The following is a 16,965-nucleotide window of genomic DNA, read 5'->3' as shown; positions in this document are numbered from 1 at the left end:
TGAAAATATTTGGTGATGAAAAGGCAGTAGTGTAAGTTCCTGCCTGGTTGGATGGTAGACAGGCCAGGACATTAAGTTATCATGCATACGAACAATTTTTTCACCTTATTGGCTTTAGCTACTTTTGAAATGTAGGTATAATAAAAATTATATTTTGATAAAATACCTTCTAGTCTGAACAGTTCTGTTTGAACTGTTCATCTCTCTATGATCCCTTGTAACCAAGATTAGCTTTGTTCTAGTAAGACAATCTATGCTTTCAGGGTAAGATATTCTGGTTGGTCTGTTCCCACATGGAAGAAGGGTAAAGGCTCAGGTAGACATTTGTTCCAGTAACACCTCATTTGGGAAAATGTCAGCTGAAGAAGTTTAGAAGTAGCTCTTAAGCAACGCTTACTTTCAATCCATTAGGTCCACAAAGCTAATTCAGTTGGATAAATAAGTACTTGAAAACACCTTCACCTTTGGACCTATCTATAAATAATTGAGAGTATGATCAAATTCCAAATAAAAGACTTAAGATAGTCATTGACAAAAAAATTTGCAAATGTGAGCAACCGACTGATCAATATAATTTTTCCACTATTCACAGAATTTTAGGGAAATAAGATCGATAGCATTGTTAGGAACAATAAGGTTTCCTTGTTACAAGTAGGCACCCATAGATATAAGCCTGTATAATGATTGCATCATTAACTACTTAAATTTAGAGGATACTACATGCTTCAGCAGCATGTATACTCAAATTACAATACAGAGATTAACATGGCACTTGCACAAGTATAATATGAAAATGTGAGAAGTATTCCATATTATTCATCCTTCAGATGCAAGAAATGAAAAACAGTTATTAAAAAGTTGATTACAAAATTACAAGTGTAACAATACACATAATTCATAGAATTAAATTTAGTTTGACATCAGTGTATTGAATCTTCACCTCACAAAGGCGTTTACATAGCATAAACTTTACAAATCTTTTCAAATTAGACAACATTGTCATTTTATCACAAAGAAAAATAATATTAAGTCCTAGAAAAAAAAGGAAGCAAACTGTTTCTATATGGAATGCAATCGGAAAGGACACATTAGTGAACCTATATATTATAAAATAATGTAGAATTCAAAGAATATCTAGGAGAAAATAAAATAAATTATGAACATTTTGCAAACATAGAATATAGTATATTTTAAAATATACTTTTTCAGACAAGCACCAGAAATATTTTAGTTTCTGTACTACTCATTTCAACTGGTAAATTAAAATTATTTCTGATTAAAAAATCACAAACTCTGAAGAAAATATTATACATGTATACAAAAACTATTGAATACATTTTGACATCCAAGGCAGGCAATTCACTTGGAAGAATTCCGCAGAATCCATGAATTTTTACAGGAAAATATTAGTGCTGCCGGGCACTGGTGGCTCATTCCTATAATCCTAGCTACACAGGAGGCTGAGATCTGAGGATCATGGTTAAAAGCCAGCCTGGAAAGGAAAGTCTGTGGTACTCTTATCTCAATTAAACCACTAGAAAACTGGAAGTGGAGCTGTGTCTCAATGGTAGAGCGCTAACCTTGAGCTGAAGAGCACAAGGGATATCTGGGATAGCTCCCAGGCCCTGAGTTCAAGCTCCATGACCGACCAAAAAAAAATATTGCTCTTATTTCATTGTGAAAATATTTTGTAGGGACACAAAAGATGGACTTGCATTGTTGAAATTTAAGAAACTTAACCCGACCATTAGGACTTCATTGAACAATTTGTACAGCCTTCCACAACTTCATAGAGGTAGTGATACATACTTATCCTTTTGGCAATATCAAATACGGTTTCTTCTATGTTGTTCTTCAGGCCTGGTTTTATATAATGGTTCAACAGAAGGTGATCCAGCGCACCTTTGCTATCTCAATTCTCAGCAGCAAGATGTAAGGGTGTCAAGAGTTCTTTAGTTTGGGGAAGTGGCGCTGTGGCTCAAGCAGTAGAATACTCGCCTTGAGCTGAAGAGCACAGGGACAGCACCCAAGCCCAGAGCTCAAGCCCCACAACCGACAAAAAAAAAGAAAAACCCACAACACCAACAAAAAACAAACAAACAAACAAAAATATTTGGGCTGGGAAGGTAGCTCAGTGGTAGAGCACTTCCCTTGCATGCATGAGGCCCTAGGTTCTATTCCTCAACACCACATAAGCAGAAAAAAAAGCCAGAAATGGTGCTGTGGCTCAAGTGGTAGAGTACTAGCCTTGAGCTGAAGAGCTGAGGGACAGCGTCCAGGCCCAGAGTTCAGGCCCCACGACCAGACCAAAAAAAATTTTAAAAAAAGAGTCCTTTAGTTTGGGCATTGGTATCTGTATCATGATGAATTAAGAAAGAAGCCACTCTGGTATTATTCCACGTATATGCACTGTGCAGCGGTGTCCAGTCATCTACAGGTATTGCATGTGCCGCTTGAGACACCAACTCACTGACAATGTCCAAAGTGTCCACTGTAGGCTTCTCAAAGAGGGGTATACTCATCATCATCCCTACTATTAACATGAGTGGCCTTTTGGGAAAGAAGTCTCCGCACTGCAGTAAGCTGAATATTTTTGGCAGCCCAATGAAGAGATTTGCTTGGATCCTTCTCCAATTTTTTTTCTTGCAATTGATACCATTCCTTACTTTTTCATCTTGTTCCCCATATTCCTAAGAATTGCCTAACCAGAGACTTTGAGTGCCAGTGGGAATGAGGTGTCCATGTATTTTCCTAATAGTTCCCATTGGTTGAACTAGTCAGAAATACCCGGTGAATTTTCTGCATCTGTTTATTCACCATGATTTATTTTCTCTTTTTCCAATTTTACTATTCGAAATTATTCTAACTGGAGAGTAGGGAGTTGATGGAGAGCAGCAGAAAGATGTTCCTCCATATTCAAATGTACACACTGAAAATGAGGACCAGTAATGTCTACATGTGTAGCTTATTCTAGGAATGAGAAAATAGGAAATAATGCCATTTATATAAATGATTTGGGAAATGGCAGAGCAAAAAGTGAAATGATGCAACCAAAAATATAAAAGCAAAATAAATTAGGATAATTATGGAGCAATCATATTGTCTATGAGAACCAAAAAAGGGAGAAAGAAAGAGAGAGACAGATGTGTAATGACCTAGCTAACCACAAAATCCATGCTTCTGATCAATTTATAGAGCAAAGAAAAATTTATTTTTAAAAGAGATGGAAATAGAATTTATGTATTTACTTGAAATTAGTAAATACATTTTAGTAGCCTACCTAAAGAAATATAACTTTGACCAAATTACAGACAATAAACTAAATCCTTGATAATTCTAGTAACAGATGTGACTGAAATCAGTTGAATCATACTTTTCCTGTACAATGAAGGAATAAGAAGGTAGTAAAGCAGCTGGAGAAGGCAGGGAGATTTTGTCTGTGACAAAACTTTTTGGAAATTGGTATTGAGATTTCTTACTGGTGATCCACTTGCACTGGAAGCATGATTCTGAAGTATTGCTTGCTGATTCTGAACTGTTGATTTGATCATTATATTCTCCAAGAAAAAAAATGAGAATTGATAGTTAAGGACTACTAATACATTTTGGCCTTCTCACTAAGCACTTTCAATCATCAAAATCACATGAAGACAATAGACAGGCCTACTTTTTAGATGAAAACAAGTGTCTTTGAAAAAACAAGGAATGTATGTAGTCATGCAAAGGACTTCTATTTTACCAATGCCTCATACATTCTACTAATGTTGGGTACCAATAAATAATGGATCTATTAGAATGCACTTAAAGCTCATATGTTCAATAGTGAGTTCTCTTACACTATATCGTGGTATTTTTGTGTATGGTTTTAAGAATAAATTTACATTACTAACTTTCTGACAGGACAGTATCATCACTGTACATCTTGCTTCTATACTCTCACTTTAAAATTACTATCTAAGTATGGGCATTAGATAACTATAGAGGAAAAAGGAGAAGCTACACTTATGGCTTATGTCTTTAATAGTAGTTAATCAGAAAGATGAAATCTGAGGATTGTGGTTTGAAAGCAGACCAAGAAAAAAAAGTCCATTAGATTCTGATTTGAAAGTAACCAGCAAAAGCTAGAAATGGAGCTGTGGTACAAGCAGTAAAATGCTAGCCTTGAGAAAACTGAAACAAAAACTAAATTCTGGGACAAAGCCAGGCCCTGAGTTCAAGCCCTAGGATTAGCACCAAACAAATGAATTAATTAATAGGGCAATTAATTAATTAAAAATAAATTAAGTGGTCACATGTGGAGAGGCAGGTAAAATGTAACATGCGTGGTAATGGTTTATGTATTATTTTTTAATAAGGCATACTATCATTTGTCCTAATCACTAATATTTTATTTGGATTTTTTGTACAATAAACCCTGAATTTAACATGCATGTGTATGTGTGTGTACATGTGCGAACATGTATGTATGTGTATATGTGTGCGTGTGCTGTTGCAATGTTGCTTGCCAATGTGGACAGGGTGAGGCTGAAAAAAGCTAACTGTGTTGCAATGTTTTTATTTATCAGTGTTCTGTCATGTCATTTCAGTGGAACCACACTTCTGTAAATATTATTTGTTTAATAATGTCATCATAATCAAAGCATTTACAATACTAATTTAGAAAAAGAGACCGCTTTCAGCTCTTATTGTATGTTAGGTAAGAAGATACAGACATAATTAGTTAGTAAGTTATTGCTGTAAGATGATTGTCAGTACAAAATACGTATTTGACCTCTTAAATTGGTAATACTTTTAAGATACACTCATGGAGTGATTTGGCCGACTTGACAAAACAGGTATTACTCTCTGGTTATTCCTGTGAAACACAAGTTGGATAAACTCTTTCCGGATTTCTGTTGAAAATCACTTTCTTTGCAATATTATATCTGTTCTCATTAAGAGAACCCATACTACGTTTGAATATCCCGTCTTATTTATTGAAAATAAGTATTGTGGATATGCTTGTTAGATATTCCTTTCAAAAACGAACAAACAAAAAGCATGTGTCATGTCCAGATTGTGGATGCATTTGAAGGTGTTTTGTACATGCACAGGGATCTTTACTAATGGCTCTTTTGTGTATAAATATGGCTACTTTAACAAATAAGGCTTTTTGAATATCTTTTCCAATATACATAACATCCCAGAGCAAGTCTTGCAATTTCTGAAAATCCTTTGAATATTTTAGTATTATTTCAGTTCATTGACTGTAGAGCCAAAATTTCTGAAATAAATATTGTTAAGATCTAAAATGTAAGTGGGTATATACGTTTTTTTATGCTTTATTTTATGAAAACCCAGTTTTTATGAAAGTAAATGGAATAGAATAAAAGAATGTAAGTGAGTTGGGTAAGCTAATTATTAGTATAAATTTGTTTTCGATTAACAGTCCATTGAATGTAGATGATGCAGTTAAATTATTTCCTCTGTACTTCAGTTAGTTTTAGAATCTTTATAGTTATGAGTGAACTTTTAGCATAAATAATGGACTTTTAAAATGATTAGGACTAACCTTGTGTTTTGTGTCCTAATCCCAAAAAAATGAGTTATTTTTAAGTGTTAATAGTTTATCATTATCATTATCATAGGGAATCATTATCATTATCATAGGGAATTAAAAATGCAGTAGTATTCATGTCTTTTTAAAACAATTGTTTTCACAAGTTGGAGAGTCTTTAATTCATACTTAGGTCTTGGTGTCTATGATTTTCAAACTCTCGTTCCTAATATTAATAATAGGTAAGACTGCACTTTGGGGTATATGAAAGGTCAATATTTAGCTGGGGTCAAAAGTGATTTTTATATCAGTCTTTCTTTAATAACATTTTAAATTAGTACATTTCTCTCAAAATGTTGTGTATAAAAGGAATCAAAATATTTCTAATGGTAAACAATTGAGGTGAGCTACAATGTGGAAACGATTGCTCTAAAGACCTGCAGTCTGTTTCCATCAGGAATTGGGCAGGTCATTCTTTCAGTAAGACTGTGTTAACCAGAGATGGGGTCCCCAGGCAGTGCAGTGTTGAGTGAAGGGATAAAATATGATTTCTACTATCTTGAGCTAGAAATCAAGAATGTTATAGTTTAGCAGTTCCTTTCACCAGGGAGGTATAAATTGATTATGAACTTGGAGTTTTCATATTACAGTTACTTATTTTCTTTTTTGTTGTTGTTGGTCATGGGGTTTGAACTCTGGGCTTGGGTGCTGTCCCTGCGCTCTTCCACTCAAAGCGAGCGCTCTAGCACTCAAGCCGAGGGCTCTACCACTTGGACCACAGTGCCACTTCCAGTTTACTAGTGGTTTATTAGAGATAAGAGTCTCACAGTCTGTCCTGCCCGAGCTGGCTTTGAAACACAATCCTCAGATCTCAGCCTCCTGAATAGCTAGCGTTATAAGTGTGAGCCACCGGTGTTAGGCTTAGTTACCTATTAAGTGAAATATTATTAGAATGTGCACAATAATTCTGGGGAATTTTCCTAGAATTAGTAGACTGAGTGCTGGTAGTTATAAAATAGAATGAGGTTATTTCATATGGTAGGAATGGAAAGCAGGCTAACATTTACCGTGTGTGCAATGTTGTACTAGTAATTCCAACCCTGAAGACTTAAATAACATCACCTTAGAATTAAAAATAGAAGTAATTCCATTTTATGGAATTATTGTGAGGATTAAATTAGATACCAAAGGTAAAGTACTTTGAAAACAATCAGAGTTTGATACTTTCTACCTGTTATTTTATCATGTGTATATTCTAATATTTTTACTGTGATTTTTTATATTGTGTCTATTTAGGGTATAAAAAGTGATGTATTCATATACATTGAGTTGTTCACTTTTCTGTCATTATGAGGAAAATACCTGAAAAGAAAATTTCTGAGAAGGAATTATCATATTGACTCATGGTTTAAGATCAGATGTCTCCATTGTTTTTAATCATATTTTTATTAAATAGTTGTATGGATGGATTTCCATTCAACGAATCAGTTTATAAGTACAATGGATCTTTACATAACTTTCTCACATCCTTCCAAACCTCAACCCACTTTCAATTTTTCTAGTTTCATACTATCTGCATTAAATATTATGGCTTCACTCTCTATTTCCATAAGTCACTTTATTTCTTCCCTTTGACTTCCCCTCACATTTTCCAAGTCATAGTCTCCTGGTATTCATTTTGTTGGATTAAAAGTTGAATTTTATAAGAAATTACACCTGTTAAATACTCCTCTGCAAATAGCATGCTTCCATTAATATTGTTGTTTAACTTGCATAAAATTCTGGCTTCTAAATATGCGTCCTTTTTGTGTCTGGCTGTGATTTCGTTTACTTAACATAATTTTAGATCTAACAATTTCTTTGCAAATGTTGTAACAGTCTTTATAATGGATGGGTGCAATCCAATTGTGTATATGTGCAACACTTTCTCCAACCATCCCTCTGCTAAAGTGCATCTGGGCTGTTTCCATAAATTCTCTACAGTATATAGTGCAGTAGTGAACATGATTGTGAGAATGATTTTACTCTAACCTTTTGGAAGAATTCATCACTATTTTTCTGGGAGCAATCCTCTAGCCAATTTTCCAGAATAATCACTTCCTTCATCTCCATCACAACGTTTTTCAAGTCCTCAAAAACACACTACCCCCTACAGGTCTCAATCAGCTAAAACCACACTGTGCCCATATTCTTTGTTGTTGTTGTTGTTGTTTTTTTTTCTGTCCGGTCGAGGGGCTTGAACTCTGGGCCACTCTGGCGCTGTCCCTCAGCTTTTCTGCTCAAGCCTAGCAATCTACGAGAGGGCCACTTCTGGCTTTCTTCTTTTTGCTTATGTGGTGCTGAGGAATCAAACCCACGGCCTAATTCATGCAAGGCAAAAACTCTACCACTGAGCCACTTTCCCAGCCCCAATGTGCCCATATTCTTTTAATACATTTTTTCATAATTTTACACATAATTTAGTGAGAACCTTCTATGTACTTTCCTAATGTGGGAATGAGGGATAAGACAATAGAGTAAAAGTAAGAGATATGGAATTAAATTAGCTATTATCATATTTAAAATAATTTTCAGCTCTAACTCATAGCTTCACTTACTATCATTTTAATCTTTATTTGATTACTTCACCTATCCCCTAAATTATAACATGTGATTTAAATACAAAGGCAAAAAAGTGTAGTTTGAGGATGCGCAATATGGGCAAATAAAGGGATTGGAATTAATAGCTGTTATCCATTTTGTTAAATGGTTTTCTCAAACTCATTCTCACAATTCATATTTCATTCAAAAACAAGAAACGTGACAATTCCCTTTGCTTTGCTCCTCATTAAACTTGTTTCCATGTTATTTTATAATGAAGGATGATTTCATAAATCTACTATAGACACAAAAATATGTTAAAATATTTCTATATGCATTCATTGATATAAATATGCACACATATATTATAAAGGTTATAATGATAAATTATAACTTCCGTATCTGTACAATTTACTAAATTATTAAAAACATGGACGATTCAGGTCTGGAATCCTGGTTACCCAGGAGGTTGAGATCTGACGATCATGGTTTGAAGCCATCCTGGGCAGGAAAGTCCATGAGCCTCTTATCTCCAAACAACCGACAGAAAATCAGAATTGGAACTGTGGCTCAAAGTAGTAGAGTGATAGCCTTGAGAGAAAAGACTCAGAGATATCACGCAGGCTCTTGGTACAAGAACTAAAATCTACCCCCAAAAAGTATTTAATTTACACCTGTGTAAGTAGACTATTTCCTTTACCCAAATGCACATCAATGCTTATTTGCAAGGTAACTCTGTTATGTCTGGAGTACCACATAGTATTATCACTTAAGTAGAAAGCATTGCAACATGGGTAAACTCTATCTCTCTCATGGATTTTTCTCCACTCAAATATTCAAATCTTGCAATTATTCCCATTATTTAAAGTCATAGCTTTTTTTTCTTTAATACCCATAATATTAGAATTTGAATTGAGTGTCTTGTGTCTCCTAAATGGATGTTCTTACCACTTTGGCATGTCCCCAGCCCTAAATTATCCTGATTAACTTTCAGATAGACTCTTGCTTCCTACTTGTGTATGATCGTGGGCTTAGTCTACTTCATGTTATTCTTCCTGGAATTTAGAATAAAAAGTGCCTGGCATTGTGTACAGATCTTTCTGTCCAGTCTGAGCTTTAGCCACTATCCTCACAACAGTAGACTCCCATGTAGTCAGAATTTTCATAAGCTTATCATAGCTATTTTTTAAAAAAACATTTGCATTTCCTGCAGGTTCTTGAGTACTGAGTTAATTTGTGTTTTCTTGGGTTGTTTTCTTTCTTTTGAATGTATGTGTTGAGTTGTTCCTCATTTTTCCTTTTGCTTCTTTCAAGTTCTTACCTATAGTGCTGAGAAACCAATTCTTCTTTCTCAAGATAGTCAAGGTGAGCATTATTTATTCCAAAACAATTCCAGTAATATTTAAACAAATTCAGGAATTTCGAGAAGATGGCGGAGGAGAATCTGGTGGCTAAACAAGTTCTCTCATGGAAAGCAGTTCTAGTGTTCCAGTGAACAGTCCTAGTCACACCATGTGTGCCATCACAGTACAGAGAGTTTGGCCAGAGAGGGAAAATCCAGGTAAGGAGACAGATCTGAGCATTTTCCAGCAGCCATGGCTGAGGCGGCTGTGGTGGCTATGGTGGCATCCATAGCCAGCATACCTACATCCCAGAGAGTCTGGGACAAATGTGCCAGATGTAGCAGGCGAGCAGATTTTACTCAACACCAGCAAGAACTGACAAGTAGCAGATATCTTCATCCTGCAGATAGCAGACCAGAGGCTACCCTGGAACCATCAGTCCAGCATGAGTACAAAACTGACATCCTCACTCCTTCTCAAAGGGAGCAGAGGAGGGAAGGCCACCCCTCCGCCCAACATCGGAGATATCCATCTTTGATGTAGACAAAGGCCTGGCTAAGCAGCTAGCTCCAACTCAGTCCTTTGATGAAAACAAAAGAGTTATTTTGCAAGTCACAAGTACCTACCCTGACCTGCCATTCTCAACTCCACCCATGGGAAAGTCACCACAACTAGGCAGAGAAAGCTACACCCATGAAGGAATGGCTTTCTTCACTGGGTAAACAGAGGCAGAGGTTGCCATCCCTACAGCAGCCCTGATAATTAATTGAAACTTAGTAAACATAAACCCTGAGAATGGTTCCAGGCTGGGTTCTGTGAATGTCTCAGAAGCTAGCCCCTCAGGGAAAAGCTACTGTTTGCTGAAAGGCCTCAACTTTATGCAGAACCCAGCCTTATCACAGCAACTCCAAACTAGAGGAAACAGCCATCTCCCTGTTTTGTGATACTCAAAGCAGATCTCCCTCCCACTGAACTAGCCTGGGAGGAGGATCACAAACTTCTGGGTAAACCAAGGGAATTTTTTCTGCCTGCCCAAACAAACTGACTTAAGAAGCTAATCAAGCCACAGAAAACCAAACACCACAAGCAAACCAGAGACTCCACCAAGAGACTGATTACTGTCTCAAGGGAGATACAGGATCTTCCCATCAACCCCCCAAAAACAAAATCAAAGAAGTCTTTTTTGTATCTTTTTAAAATTTTTACTTTTCAATTATAAGAATTGTTTTTATTAATCATTTTTTCTTCCTCTTATAACTTTTATTTTAGGTCTATGTGTGTGTGTGTTTGTGTGTGTGTGTGTGCTTCAAAAAAAAAATCTCTACTGACCTGTTGGTCTTTTATGTTCTTTCTTTCTCATTAATTTTACTTTTTCATCTTTTGTTCTTTTTGCATGAATTATTTGTTGTTCTGTTCATCCTCATATATATCTGTCATTGATTATAACACCTTATCCCCCATTGTGCATATACTTAATCCAAAAATGTATTACTCAATTCAAAACTTCTTAGGATTAAATTCCTTAATAGCAGTATTATCTATTTATACCTGTTAAATACTTGAAGAATTTTTAATTTTTAGTTTTTCAGGTCTCCTTTGTATCCCTCCCTTCCTCTCATCCTATCATTTTCTTCTGTCAATATCATCTATAAATTTACATAATTCATAAGTGTTTCACTTTTTAATATAAATTTTTGTTTTTCCATTTTCTCTCAATATTACTTCTTTAAATTTTCATTACTTTTAAGAGTTTCACTTTTTAAATTTAAATATTTCTCTTTCCATTTTTTTCTTGTCTCTTTTTTCAATTTTTTTCTTCTCTCTCTCCTATCATTCTTTCCAATCCATTTATCTCTGCGAGATTAGGAATTCGTTAACTTCACTCTCCTTTTACCATTCCACATCCCTCTAACCCTATTTTCCCCACTTTTCTCTCTAAACTTAATAATTTCTGGTTTGTCAAATTCTTTTCTGCTATTCTTAGCCCATTAATACATAGTTGTTTAATGTTTTATAGACTGTAACTGTTGAACTAGATTGTATCTGCAGACATTTGACTATGCAATTGCAGGGCTTTGGTGGATGCTTGCCTTAAAATGGTGTTCTAGCACAAAACTGGCATTACATTCATCCCAAATAGGCAGAACAAGCAAGAAAAACACAAGAAAAATGGCAAGTCCCGGTATCTCAATTCCCACTCAAGATAATCAGGTGACAGAACAGATAATGAATAATCCAGAGGAGAGTTCCCAAAAACTTCTACAAACACTACTGGTAAACATGGTGAATGAAAAGACTGAAACCCTGCAAAGGACTCAGTGTGAGCCTGATAGGGAGAGAGAGGAGGCAAACCAAAGATCAAAACAGGAAGCACATGGGCTTGAGAAAGCTACTCAAAGATTGATACTGGAATTGTGTACGCAGGTTGAGAACACTCAAAGAGAAATAAAGGAATTGTGTGAGCAGGCTGAGATCAGTCAAAGAGAACTACAGAAGTTGCATGAACGTGAGAAATCCAATCAAAGATTAATACAAGGATTGCAAGAGCGGGATGAGCATAGACAAAGATCAATAGAGGCATTCATGGAATCCATAAACAGTCACCTGAAAGGAGTCAGGGAGACCACAAAGAAATGCTGAATGGAGCCCAACAGAAGGAATGGGAGTCCAAGAAAAACATGACCAATCAACTAAGTGATTTGAAAATAAACACAGAACACCAAATTAAGGAAGTAAAGAATTTCATACAAGATCTAAAACAAAGCTCCAACAAAGACTTTGAAGCCATAACAGCTGACCAATTAGAAGAAAAAGAAATGAAAAATAAAGTAGAAAGTCTTGACAGTAGGTTAGACCATGCAGAAGATGGAATCTCCGGCATTGAAGACAGCCTAGGTATTATAGAGAAAGAACATGCAACTATCTAAGACAAATTCAAGAAATATGATAGATCTATTCAACACTTGGAAGACACTATCTGAAGGCCTTATCTGAGGGAAATGGGTGTAGAGGAGCACATAGAGACAGAAGTTAATGGTCTAGAAAATTTGTTCAACAGGATCCTAGCAGAGAACTTCCCAACACGCAGAAAGATAGGCATATTCAGATATAAGAAGCTTTTAGAACTCCAAATAGACCAGGCAGGCACAGGACATCCCATCGTCCAATTATAAGCCACACAAGCTCAATTCAGACCAAGGAAAAGATCCTTAAAGCTGTCAAGGAGAAAAGATCAGTCACCTATAAAGGAAAACCAATTAGAATCACCTCAAATTTCTCAACAGAGACAATTAAAACAAGAAGAGCCTGGAATGATGTATGCCATGCTCTAAAGACAACTATCAACCAAGAATAGTGTACCCAGCTAAGCTCTCCTTCATAATTGAAGATCAAATAAAAATCTTCCATAGCAAAGTAAAACAAACAATATATCTCTACCAAATCAGCTCTACAAAAGATACTTAAAGATATCCTAAACATACAAAACCAACAAGACCACAATAGAGGCCAAGAAAACACACCCAAACAGAATCCAAGAAGCATAGGAAGAATCCAGTAGGCGTAGCACCCAAGAAGGTGGATAAAATGGCAGGAACACCCAAATACCTCTCAGTCCTACCTCTCAATATTAGGGGATGTAACTCTCCAATTAAGCGACATTGACTGTCTAGTTGGTTTGCAATGCAAGATTCTTCTATCTTCTGCCTTCAGGAATCACTACTTGCCCATAAAAATCAAACACATTTTGAAAGTAAAAGGCTGGAACAAAATCTACCAAGAAAATGGCCCCCATAAACAGGCAGGATTTGCAATCCTAATATCAGATAAAATAGACTTCAAACTAACATTATTGAGAAGAGATAAAGAAGGTTACTACATATTAATTAAGGGATCTCTCTTTCAGGAGGATATTAAAATTCTAAATATTTGCCAAACAATAGTGCACCCAAATTCATCCAAGAAATACTACTTTAAATCTCACATAGATCCAAAGACATTTTTGGGTAATTTAACACACCACTATCCCCACTAAATAGATCAACTCGGCAAAAACTCAACAGAGAAACCACCGATCTAAACAAGCGCAAACATCAACTGATTTAGCAGACATCTAGCGAATATTCATCCAGCAGCATCAGAGTACACATTTGACTCAGCAGCACATAGAACATTTTCCAAAATACACCACACTTTAGGTCACAAATCAAACTTGTCAAAATTCAGAAACATTGAATTCATATCTTGTATTCTCTCAGACCAAAAGGGAATAAAATTAGAACTCAACACAAAAAGTCATCAAAGGAGGTCCAGTAACACATGGAGGCTGAAAAACACAATGTTGAAACACCAGTGGGTCATGGAAGAGCTTAGAAACAACGTTCACATGTTCATGATATTCAACAAAAACTAGCACAGAGATTATCTGCTCCTCTGGGTCACAGCGAAGGCATGATTCAGAGGCAAGTTTATAGCGCTGAGTTCCTACATTAACAAATTGGAGAGACCTGAAACCAACAATTTAATGAGATCTGACACTCCTTGAAAAAGAGCATCAAGATAAACCCCAATCCAGTTGATGGAAAGAAATAATTAAAATTCAATCAGAATTAAATGAATTAGAATCAAAAAAAAAAAAAAACCATAGGAAGAATCAACAAAATGAGAATGTTCTTCGAAAAAATTAACAAAATTGACAGACCCTTAAAAAATCTTGTCAGAAAAAGAAGAGAACACACCCAAATTAATAAACTCAGAGATGAGAATGGAAACATCACTACAGAACCAACCAAGATTCAGAACATTATAAAGGAATACTGCTCAAAACTTTATGCTAAAATGTTTGAGAACTTGACAGAAATGGACCTTTTCCTGGCAAATATTTGCATGCCGAAACTAAACCAAGATGAGTTAAACCAGACCCATATCAAGCATTGAAATAGAAACAGCAATAAGAGACCTCCCATCTAAGAAAAGCCCAGGAACAGATGGTTTTACAGCAGAATTCTACAAGGCCTTCAAAGCAGAGCTCACACCAATACTCCTCCAACTCTTCAATGAAATTGAAAGAGAAAGTTCACTACCAAACGCTTTCTATGAAGCCATCATAACCCTCATCCCAAAACCCTCATCAAAGAAAGAGCACTATAGACCCATTACTTTGATGAACATTGATGCAAAGCCTCTCAACAAAATTTTGGCTAATCAACTTCAACAGTTCATCCAAAAAATCATACACCATGAGAAAACAGGATTCATTTCAGGGATGCAAAGCTGCTTCAATATGCGCAAATCAAGAAAACATAATTTATCACATCAACAAGAGCAAGGATAAGAACCACATGGTTATCTCAATAGTTGCAGAAAAAGCCTTTGACAAGATCTAACACCCCTTTATGGTGAAGGCCCTGGAAAAATTAGGAATCTATGGAACATTCCTCAATACAATAAAGGCTGTGTATGACAAAACTACAGAAAGTATTATCTCAATGGTGAAAAATTAAAGCTATTTCCTCTAAACTGTGGAACGAGACAAGGATGCCCACTCTCTCTATTGCTCTTCAATCTAGTATTAGAAGGCCTATCTACAGCAATAAGACAAGATGCAAACATAAAGGGGAACCCAATAGGGAAAGAAGAAGTAAAACTTGCCCTCTTTGCAGATGACATGGTCTTGTATTTAAAGACACCGCTCCCAAGTTACTCAAGGTGACTCAAAACTTGGGCAAAATAGCAGGGTATGAAATTAACCCTCAAAAATCAATGGCTTTTCTGTATGCCAACAATGAGAAAATTGTGGCTGAAATTAGGAAAGCAACTCCATTCGTAATAGCCCCCCCAAAAATAAAATACCTAGGAATTAACTTAACCAAAGGAGTGAAGGACCTCTATGATGAAAACTTTAAATACCTGAAAAAGGAAATCAAAACAGACTTAGAAAGTGGCAAAAACTCCCATGTTCCTAGATTGGAAAGATCAAATCTTGATAATGGCAATACTTCCCAATGCTATCTACAAATTGAATGTGATACCTATCAATATTCCAACCTCATTCTTCAAGGAAATAGGAAAGGCAAACCAAAAATTTGTATGGAACAATAAAAGACCCCGAATAGCCAAAACGATCCTTAACAGAAAGAACACTGATTGAGGAAAATCAGTACCAAATTTCAAACTCTTTTACAAAGCCATAGTAATCAAAACAGCTTGGTGCTGGCAAAAGAACAGAACTCAAGACAAATGGAATAGAATTGAAAACCCAGAAATGAACCTACAGACCTATAGCCATCTAATCTTTGATAAGGGAGCTAAAAAATATAGAATGGAAGAAAGACAGCCTCTTCAGTAAATGGTGCTGGCAAAATTGTTTAACTACATGTAGAAAATTAAATCTAGATCCTTAAATATAACCCTGCACCAGAATCAACTCCAAATGGATCAAAGACCTCAGAGTCATGAAGACACTCTGAAAACATTACAGGATGGAATAGGAGAAAACCTAGATCTCCTTGGTACAGGCCGAAACTTTCTTAATAGAGACCCAGAAACACAACAAATCATAGAAAGGTTGACAAATGGAATTGCATGAAATTGCAGAGCTTCTACTTGGCAAAGGACATAGCTAGCAAGATCCATAGAAAGTCCACAAATTGTGAGAAGATCTTCACTAGTAATACAATGGACAAGGGTATCGATCTAAAAATATATCTGGAATTCCAAAAATTTAAATCCCCCAACAAAAAATCTTAAAAGAATCAACTGCCCAATAAATAACTTCTCTGAAGAGGAAAGAAAGATGGCCAACAGACACATGAAGAAATGCTCAACCTCCCTAGCTATAAAAATGCAAATCAAAACAACATTGAGATACCACCTCACCCCAGTTAGAATGGCTATAATCAAGAACTCTAATAACAACAGTTACAGGAGGAGATGTAGATAGGGGAACCCTACTACATTGTTGGTGGGAGTGTAAACTTGTTCAACCACTTTGGAAAGTGGTATGGAGGTTCCACAAAAGACTTCACATAGAGCTCCCCTATGACCCAGCAATCCCACTTTTGGGCATTTACGCAAATGATCACAAAGAAGACCACACTAAAGCTCCCAGCACAACTATGTTTATGGCAACATTATTTACCACAGCTAAGTTTGGAACCAACCCAGATGCCCCTCAGTAGATGAATGGATCAAGAAATTGTAGGAAATATACACAATGGAATTCTTTGCCTCCATCAGAAAGAATGACATTGCCCCATTGTTAGGAAAATGAAAGTCTTGGAAAAAATTATATTAAGTGAAGTAAGCCAGGCCCAAATACACATAGGCCCCATGGTTTCTCTTATTGGTTATAAATAGTATATGTCTGAGACAAGCAGAAAAGTTAAGATTTGTTGATATTAGGTGAAATGTACCCCAAGATAAGCATTCAAACATTTTTTCTTTCATGCGCTTGTTTCTAACATATTTGTAAGATGAATTTTTGTTGCTTTGTATATCCCTCCCCCA

At 35.9% G+C, this 16,965-nt stretch overlaps 1 pseudogene; it reads left to right on the top strand.

Moving 5' to 3' along the window:
- The first annotated feature begins 720 nt into the window (after positions 1–720).
- On the top strand, positions 721–817 carry LOC122098707 (annotated as a pseudogene).
- The last annotated feature ends 16,148 nt before the right edge of the window (positions 818–16,965 follow it).

This window comes from Dipodomys spectabilis, unplaced genomic scaffold, assembly GCF_019054845.1.
Source record: "Dipodomys spectabilis isolate Male_0828 unplaced genomic scaffold, ASM1905484v1 ptg000487l, whole genome shotgun sequence".
NCBI lineage: Eukaryota > Metazoa > Chordata > Mammalia > Rodentia > Heteromyidae > Dipodomys > Dipodomys spectabilis.
The sequence above is the reverse complement of the archived record's forward strand: the minus strand, read 5'-3'. Positions and strand labels throughout refer to the sequence as shown.